Source organism: Elephantulus edwardii, unplaced genomic scaffold (assembly GCF_000299155.1).
Source record: "Elephantulus edwardii isolate Elephantulus edwardi_28Jun2011 unplaced genomic scaffold, EleEdw1.0 scaffold00005, whole genome shotgun sequence".
Classification (NCBI taxonomy): Eukaryota; Metazoa; Chordata; class Mammalia; order Macroscelidea; family Macroscelididae; genus Elephantulus; species Elephantulus edwardii.
Window position 1 is genome coordinate 35769776 of NW_006399755.1, and position 9225 is coordinate 35779000.

A 9225-nucleotide genomic window follows, 5' to 3' on the forward strand; every position below is an offset into this window, starting at 1 on the left:
AGAAAGAAAGAAAGAAAAAAGAACTTTTCCATAGGATGTTCTGCAATGTGATCTTTATAGAAGTATTTCACCAGGCCTTTCTTTTGCAGCACTGCTTGAGGGAGAGGTTTTGAACTGCTCATTTTTTTAAATTAATGCTCAAGTGTAAATCAATGTTATGAGTTGTTGTTGTTCAGTGCCATTGAGTTGAGTATAACTAACTCATAGTGTCTTTAGAAACACTAGATCTGAATCCTGCCTATCCTGTGTTATCCTCATTATCTACGATACGTCTGATCCCATTGCTGTAGTCACTGTGTCAATCCATCTTGTTGGGGGGGTCTTCTTTTCCTTTGCTGACCCTTGTACCTTTCCAAGCATGATGTCCCTTTCCAAGGAATAGCCTAGCATGACTACATATCCAAGGTAGGAGAGACAAAGCTTAGCTTAGCCATCTTTGCCTCCAAGGAGCACTCTGGCTGAACTTTCTATATGATATATCCATTCATTCTTCGGGCTGTCCATAGAATATTCAGAACTTTTCTTCAACACCACAACTCTTTCGATCACCTGATCTGGTGTAATGAGTAGCCATGATTTAATATTATCTATATTTTTAAGAGGGATCTCTAAGGTCATAGTCCCTAGGGAGGGACTCCTAATTCAAAGGTAGCATCTCTAGCAATTCTAATGCATTAAATGCAGCATCAGGATTGAAGGGAAACTCATCAACAATCTGTGTTATGCAGATGACACAATCTGCTTGAAGATTGAAATTGAAAAGGACAGGATGGGCTTGCTGCAGAAGGTCAAGGACTACAGTCTACAATTGACTGAAGCTCAACATCAGGAAAATAAAGATTCTCACTCACTAACAGCATCATGATGAATGGTGAAGAGATTGAGATTATTAAAAGCTTTAGTTTGCTTGGCTCCACAATCAACACCCTTGGTACTAGCAGCCAGGAAAACAAAAGACCAATTGCATTTGCAAAGTTTGCTGTCAGGCGCACCTCCAGAGTACTGAAGAGCAGTGATGTCAGTCTGGAGACTAAGGTGCACGTGATTCAGGCCATAGGCTTTTCAATTACTTGCTACACATCAGAGAGGTGGACAGTGAATAGGGATGAAGAAGGAGCCTTTGAACTGTGGTGCTGGATAAGAGTATTGAATATACCGTGCACCACTAGTAGAACAAAGAGGCTCATCCTAGAGAGGGTGAAATCAGGCTGCTTTTCAGAGGCAAGGATTCTGAAGCTTCATCCAACATATTTTGGGTTCCAAGAAGGGACCAGTCCTTGGAGAGGGACGTCATGCTTGGGAGGGTGGAGGGACAGCACAGGAAAGGAAGACCCTTAATGAGATGGATTGATTCCGTCACTGGGGTAATGGGGTCGGTGTGTCAGAGACAATAAAATTGGCACAGGATAGAGCAGGGTTTAGGGCTGTTGTACATAGGGTTGCTATGTGTAGCAAACCACTCGATGGCGCATAACAACAACATGATGATGTTGTATACTGGTCCTCCTGCTACTGTTGTTGTTTTTGTTACTTTGTACCATTAATTTGAAACCAACTCATAGTCGACCAGAGAATTTTCAGAGTCAATAAATCACATAGGAGATTTTGCACCTTTCATGGAGCAGCTGGTGTATTCAAATTGTATACCTTTGGGATGGCAGTGTCTCTCTTTAACACTAGGCCACTAGAGCTCCCATTGGTCCTGAAATAAGTATTCTCCTTTGATGTTGAAAGCTGTAGTCTTTGACCTTCCTGAGCAAGTTCTTCAAGTTCCTTTACTTTCTACAAGCAAAGTTGTGTCATCTTCATAATGCAGGTTGTTGGTAAATCTTCTTCCTGTCCTGATGCCACTTTCTTCTTCATATAGTCCAGTATCAAATGATTAATGAGAATTCTACTAATGAAACAAACTTATTTTAGAATTGTAAAATAGCATCTGAAACGCTTTAAAGAGTAACTACAAAAATAAATCCAAACTTAAGTTCATAAGAAAATGGTTGCAGAAGATCTAAGAAGGCATGCAGCGAAATGTAGCTGCCATATTGTTGTTATGTGCCATCGAGTCTCTTGCGACTCATAGCGACCCCATGTACAACAGCCCTAAACTTTGCTCTGTCCTGTGCCAATCTCATTGCTTCTGACACACCCATCCCAATTATTCCAGTCACTGAATCAATCCACCTCATAGTTTAGAAAAACCACAGAGACTTGTTTTCTAGATGCTTTCTCTGTGGTTGGATTAATTCTGCATTTTCTACTTCCAGAGTGATAGTTCCTAGTCAGATTTTTGTCAAGTTTGGAACTTTTGGTTTCTTTAAGTTAGTTTTGCATCTCTCTGCTCTTTATTGATTTCCTCCTTTAACTCTTGGAATTCATTTATCTCTTTTCCAAAATTAGAGAATTTATTTATCATCCTTTTCCTCATTCCTCAATGTCTGGATTTTTCTTGGAGGGTAACAATCACCTATATTAGAATTACCTAGGAGTGTTTCAAAATCCTGGTTCTCGGGATATTCAAGTGATGTTTGGTGTAAATGTGCACACACGAGCATGTGTGTGTGATGATAGATAGATAGATAGATAGATAGATAGATAGATAGATAGATAGATGAGGAGAAAGAGAGACATGGATATGACTTGTGGGAGGGTAGAGAGAGCGTACATTCTTGGATTTGAAGAAACCTGAGTCTGAAGGCTTCTTGAAGCTTGCTAATAATACTGCAATACTCACTGACTCACTCATTGCTGTCAAGTGGAAACTAGCTTATAGCAGACCCTCCATTGGATTTATGATGTTGTAAATTGTTTGGGAAGAGATAGTCCATTTTCTCTGAGCAATTACCGGTAGACTGGAACCACCGGAGAGGCACTGGCTTTGGCATAAGAGCACAGTTCTGTAGGGTCTGTCTCACTAGAGCTATCTTTCTAGGTAGATTTACATACGAACAATATAGAGGTTACTCTGAACAGTTAATTTATGTCCTCTATGAAGATATGTTCAATATTTAACTGTTCCAAAAGAAAAATCACTGCCAGTGAATGGGAACCAACTCTTAGTTGACTCTTCATTGGGTTTCAGGGGCTGTATGTTGCCAAGGAAGAGATTGCTCATCTTTCTCTGGTGGGATGACTAGTGGATTTGAACTGCTAGAGAAGCATAGCCTTTAAAATAGCAGTGCAAATCTCTATGGACTGCACCAGAATATCATTGAATATGATCTGATTTGGAAATAATTTTTGAAGATTGATTTTGTTAAATTAACATGAAATTATAATAGAATGGGCTGTAATCCAATGTGGCTGGTGTCTTTTTTAAAATAAAGTTTATAAATTTTAAAATTTTATAATTTTTATGAATTTTCTTTTTTATAAATGAGAAGAGATGAAGAGAGGCAGACACAGAGAGGAGATAGCCATATATAGACAGAAGCAGTTATTGTAGCTAAACTGTCACAAACCAAAATATGTCTGGTGCTGGCAGAAATGGGAGGAGTTAAGGGATCCTCTTCCTTGAGAGCCTTCTGAGAAAGCACTTCCATCTTAGGAACCTGAATTCAAACCCCTAGCCTGTGGGACTGTGACAAGAAAAATCTGTTGATTTAAGCCACCCAGTTTGTCATACTCTTCTATCAGTGCCTGTTAATTTATTCTTTCTAACACATGAAACTGATCCTGATATATGTACATATATCACAAAAGAAAATGAAATGAATATATAATCTCTTAAGTATGCACAGACAATTTTTTTCCTTTTTGTATACAGACAGGAATTATCTATCCCTGGAGACTTTCTTCCATCTGCATATTCATTTGATTTATTCATACTAAAACAAAAATTGCACAGCAGAGGCTTTATCTGGTTTTATCAATGAGGTATTTCCAGCCCCTAAGACAGCACATTGTAGAATCTGTTGTCAGGTGTATTCTTGGTCCGTAGGGTTAAGGATCCTATGTACAACAGAATGAAACTGCCTAGTCTTGCATCACCCTCACAGTTTTTTTAACCAATTATGCTGCTGTGTCAGGTCAACTCCTTAAACTTCTTCCTTCTTTTCAATGACCCTCTAAGAAGCACAATGCCCTTCTCCAGGCACTGGTGCCTTCTAATAATATGTCCAAAGTAAATGAAATAAAGGTTCCTCACCTTTATTTCTAAGAAACAATGTAACTGAAATTTTTCCAAGACAAATAGTTTAAAAAAAATTCCCCCTTTTAACCAAAAAGAAATATATACAGGCAATCCAATTATCTTTCCTTCAAGGAAATTTTCAATATAATTTGTGTGTGTAAGGTTAATTTATAATTAAACTATAGCCATTCTATCAGGATAACTCTACTTACAGGTCTTATTTCCTGAATCTTGTCTAGTATCTGGTCTAGTTTGAGATTACTTTCTTTAGTTTACATTTTTTAGGCAACTTAAATTCTTGCTTGTGAATTGTTATTATTTGATATCCTGGATCTATCTTACTTTTCTGATACCTTACTTTTATTCTTTTAAAAATATTTTGTCAAGAACATGTTTATAATATTAAAGAGTGAGGATATTAGTTTAAAGACTAAGGTGCACCTGAATACAAGCCATGATGTTTTCAATTGGTTCCTATGCATGTCAAAGCTGGACAATGAATAAGGAAGACTGAAGAAGAATTAGTACTTTTGAATAGTGGAACTTAGCAAAAGTAATGGATGAACCATGGTGATCTAGTGCTGGGGAGTTGCACTGCCAACCCAAAAGCATGTAGTTTCAATCTACCATCTAATTCATGGGACAAAGATGGGCAATATCCTTTCATGCTTCTGAAAACCCACTGAAGAACTAGTAGTGAGTCAGTTCAGACTCCATGACAAATAATAACAAACAATAACCAAAAGAACAAATAAGTCTGTATAGGAGAAAGTGTAGCCACAGTGCTTAAGAGGTAAGGATAGTGAAATTTTGCCTCACCTATTATGACTAGACTATAAAGAGGTCTCAGGCCTTGGAAAAAGAAATCTTACTTAGAAAAATGGAGAGGCAGTAAAAGAGAAAAAAAGATCTTTAATGAGATAAATTAACACAGTTACAGTGGGTTTGAGCATTGCAGAGATCCTGAGGATGATAAGGTAAGGTTTTGATCTGTTGTTTATAGAGTTATGAGTCATATTCATCTTGATGGCACCTAGCCACAACATATAGTCTACCTTTGATTTGCTGCTGTTGCTGTAATGTGCCATCTAGACGCGTATGGCTCATAGTGATCCTATGAAAAACAGATCTGAACCATGTCCTATCCTGTGCCATCCTCATCGCCTCTGACACTTTTGAGCCTATTGCTCCAGTCACAGCATCATTCCATCTGGTTGAAGGTTTTCTTCTCTTTCACTGACCCTCCACTTTTCCAAACATGATGTCCCTTTCCAAAGAACAGCCTCTCCTAGCAACATGCCCAATGCGTGTGAGATGAAGATTTGTGACACTTACCTCTAGAAAGCACTCTGGACATATCTGTTTGCTCTTTTGGCAGTCCATGGACATATCTCCAGGTCATATCTGTTTGCTCTTTTGGCAGTCCATAGGATATTTAGTAGTCTTCCCTAACACCATGATTCAAAGGCCTTGATTCTTCTGCTATCATCCTTATTCATTGTCCAGCTCTCAGACACATAGCTGTTTTATGTGCTGTAAAATTGCCTGAGTAACTCATAGCAACCTTGTGTACAACAGCTCTGAAGCCTGTCCTATCCTGAATCAACCTTACTGACTCTGACGAACTGTAATTACCGCAGTCACTGTATTTATTGCATCTGGGGTCTTCCTCCCCTGTGCTGTCCCTCCACCCTTCCTAGCTTTGATGTCCTTCTCTAAAGACCCATCCCTCCTGGCTATGTGCCCAAAATATGTGAGATGGAACTTCAAAATCCTAGCCTCCAAGGAGAAACTTTGTTTCACCCTCTCCAAGACAGACTTGTTTTCTTGGTGATCGATGGTATGTTCCAAACTCTTCTCCACCACGACAACTCAAAGGCATTGATTCTTCTTCTGTCATCCTTAGTCACTGTCCATGTCTCTGATGCATAGCAAGCCATTTCAAGACAATGGCCTGGATCAGGCTTACCTTAGTCTGACATCCTTATTTCTCAGCATTCTGAAGAGGTCTGTGATAGCAGATATTCCCAGGGCAATTTGTCTTCCGAAATCCTGACTGGTGGTGCCAAGAGTGCTGATTGTGGAACCAAGCAAACTGTAATTGTTAACAACATCAATCTCTCTCTTCTCTATCTATCATTGGCACTGCCAATTGACCCAGTGGTGAGAATCTCTATTTTCTTGGTGTTGAACTTCAATCCATATTGAAGACTACAGTCCTTGACCTTCTGCAGCAAATGCTTCAGATCCGACTCAGTTTCAGCAAGCAAGGTTGTGTCATCTGCATAACGTAGGTTGTTAATGATTCTTCCTCCAATCCTGTTGGTACATTCCTCCTTATAAAGCCCAGCCTCTTGAAGGATCTGTTTTGCATTTAGATTGAAGAGGTATGGAGACAGGGCACATCCCAGACTCACTCCTTTCCTGATTTTAAAACATTCAGTGTTTCCTTGCTCTGTTCTGAGGACTACTTCCTGGTGTGAGTATAAGTTTCACATGAACACAATCAAGTGTTCTGGGATTCCCATTCTCTTCAAGGTTAGCCACAATTTGTTGTGATCCATACAATCAAATGCCTTTGCATAGTCAGTGAAGCACAGATAGACATTCCTCTATTACTTTTTGCTTTCTACCAAGATCCATGTGACATTGGTGATAATGTCTCCAGTGCCATGACCTCTTCTAAATCCAGCTTTTATTTCTAGTAGTTTTGGATTGGAAAGAATATGCTTTGGATCAGTACCCTTTATCATTGCTCTTTTGGACTTCAGAGAGGTCCCTGACAGCAGACTTTCCCAATGCTATGCATCTCCTTATCTCCTAACTCTATGTACCAAGGGCATTGTTTGTGGATTCAAACAATATGAAGTCTTTGACAATTTCAGTCTTTTCTCCATCTATCATATTGTTGCCCGTTGGCTCAGTGGTAAGGATTTTTGTTTTCTTGATATTGAGATGTAACAGAAACTAAAGGCTATATTTTTGGTCCTCTGCAGCAGTGCCTCAAGTTCTCCTCCCTTTCAGCAAGCAAGGTTGTGTAATCCATGTAACAGAAGTTGTTGAGTATTCATCTAATCCTGATGCCATACTCTTCTTCATAAAGTTTACCTTCTTGAATGATTTTCTGAGCATATTCTCTCTATACTTATTCTCAGATTGAATAGGTATGGAGAAAGGATGCAGTCCTGACACACACCTTTCATGATTTAAAGGCAATCATATTATCGGCTATGCTGGGAATAAAAAACAAATAGAAGAATAATAGTGTTGCTTTCTTGGTCAAAAGGACTTTTAATTTAGGCCTGTGAATGTGACTTTAAGTGTTTTTCCCTCATCTGATGCAGTAACTCACTGTAAAATGCTCAAAATTGATCCTCTTTTTTAAAAACATCCTCTCCTTATGTGCATAAAATAATTTTTTTTTTTGCAGAAGCAATGCATATTTTACCTTGTTACTGTTGTCCTGTGCCATCCAATCAGAACCAACCTGTAGCTGACTCTCCAGTGGGTTTTCAGAGGCATTTAATTGCATGGGAGGAGATTGCCCATCCTCCTGTGGAGTAGCTGATGTATTTAAATAGAGTACCCTCGGGATTGCAGCACAGCTTCTTCTCACCAGACCTCTTATGCTCAGTAATTAAGATGAGCCCCAATAAAAGTAAGTAAATGCACATTAATGTTTGCCAATCATTACTTTTTATTTTTCGAGTGATCATTTGCAAGTTCTTGTATATTCAAGTGTACAGACTCCTGGCAGGCAGTTAAAGTTTAGAAATATAGTTAACTGTCGTTGTTTTGTCTGGCAATTAGCCTTCATTTATTTTGGGGAGCAGCATACTTCCTTATTTAGGGAACCATTCTTCTCTTTCTAACTTGTATTCTGAATGAGCACTTCCTTCTTTTTTTTTTTATCTTTTCCACTTCCTTCTTAATACTTCCTTCTTTGCTCTCTATGAATGAATATTGGACCTAAATGAGCCATAGTATTTTAATTCCTGAATCAATGATTCAAGCTGAGTCAGAGTTCTCTCATACTTTACAAGTGGGTCAAGAAGGAAGAGTCTTGTCTTTCTGATGATGAGCTGAAATAATATAAGCCAAAAGCCAGCGGTGGCTGTATATATAACTCAATGAAAAAAATACTGGTTAGGAGGCCGATGCCCAGAGAGAAACAGAAAAGACAACAAAAGAGTAATAGTCTCAATCTTTCAGAGAAGAGCTGCATTTCTAGAATTAGGTTACATGGTCTGTATAGATAGGTAGACCAGTCAAAAGCCAAATTCACTGTTGTCAAGTTGATTCCAACAAATGAACTTCCATTGAATGAAAATATTTACAATTAAAGTTGTCAAATTTGCTATCTCAGTAGTCTTAAATGAGACACAATCTCAGAGCAGAAACAGTCTCACTATCACAGGAGTGGAGGGCATTCTTTGACTTAGGGTCACTTCTGACAATCTCCTAGGACTTGATGGGGCATGGTGGCAGAGGAATGGCAGCAGCAGTATAAAGAGACCAGCACAATAAGCTTCTCAGCCCACAGAGTGAGATGACTGCAGTGAATTTGGTGATCTACAGAACAAGGGAACTAGATGCCTTCAAACAAGGAATGCTGACAAAGAGAGATGCCTTTGTCCACTTACTGGCCTGAGCAGAAAAGAAGGGAGGTTAACGGGTCAATGGTATAGTTGAGAAAAAGCTATCTTGATTGAAGAACTATATCCCAAAACATTTTTTATTCTAATGAACTCTATAATCATGACTGTTGTCTAAATTCTGTGTGATAATTGCAGTGAATGAATCAATTCCAGAAGAAAATGCTGTTGGAAAGACTACTAGTGTTGGGAATTGGGGAAAGACTGAGGAGTGGCAGTGTGTAAAACCTCTGTCTTAGAAGATTCAGCCTGGGGCTGATGTTGAGTGTCCCTTTTTTATGAAGTTAGAGGGGATTAATGCTGACAATCCATGTTTAGAGTTAGGACCATGTTTACACCTTCTCTCCACAATCAGCACTGACCTGCCTTCAGGGCATGGAACTGGTTTACTTTGGTTCAATTGTTGTTGTTGTTGTTGTTATGTGCCATTGAGTCATTTGC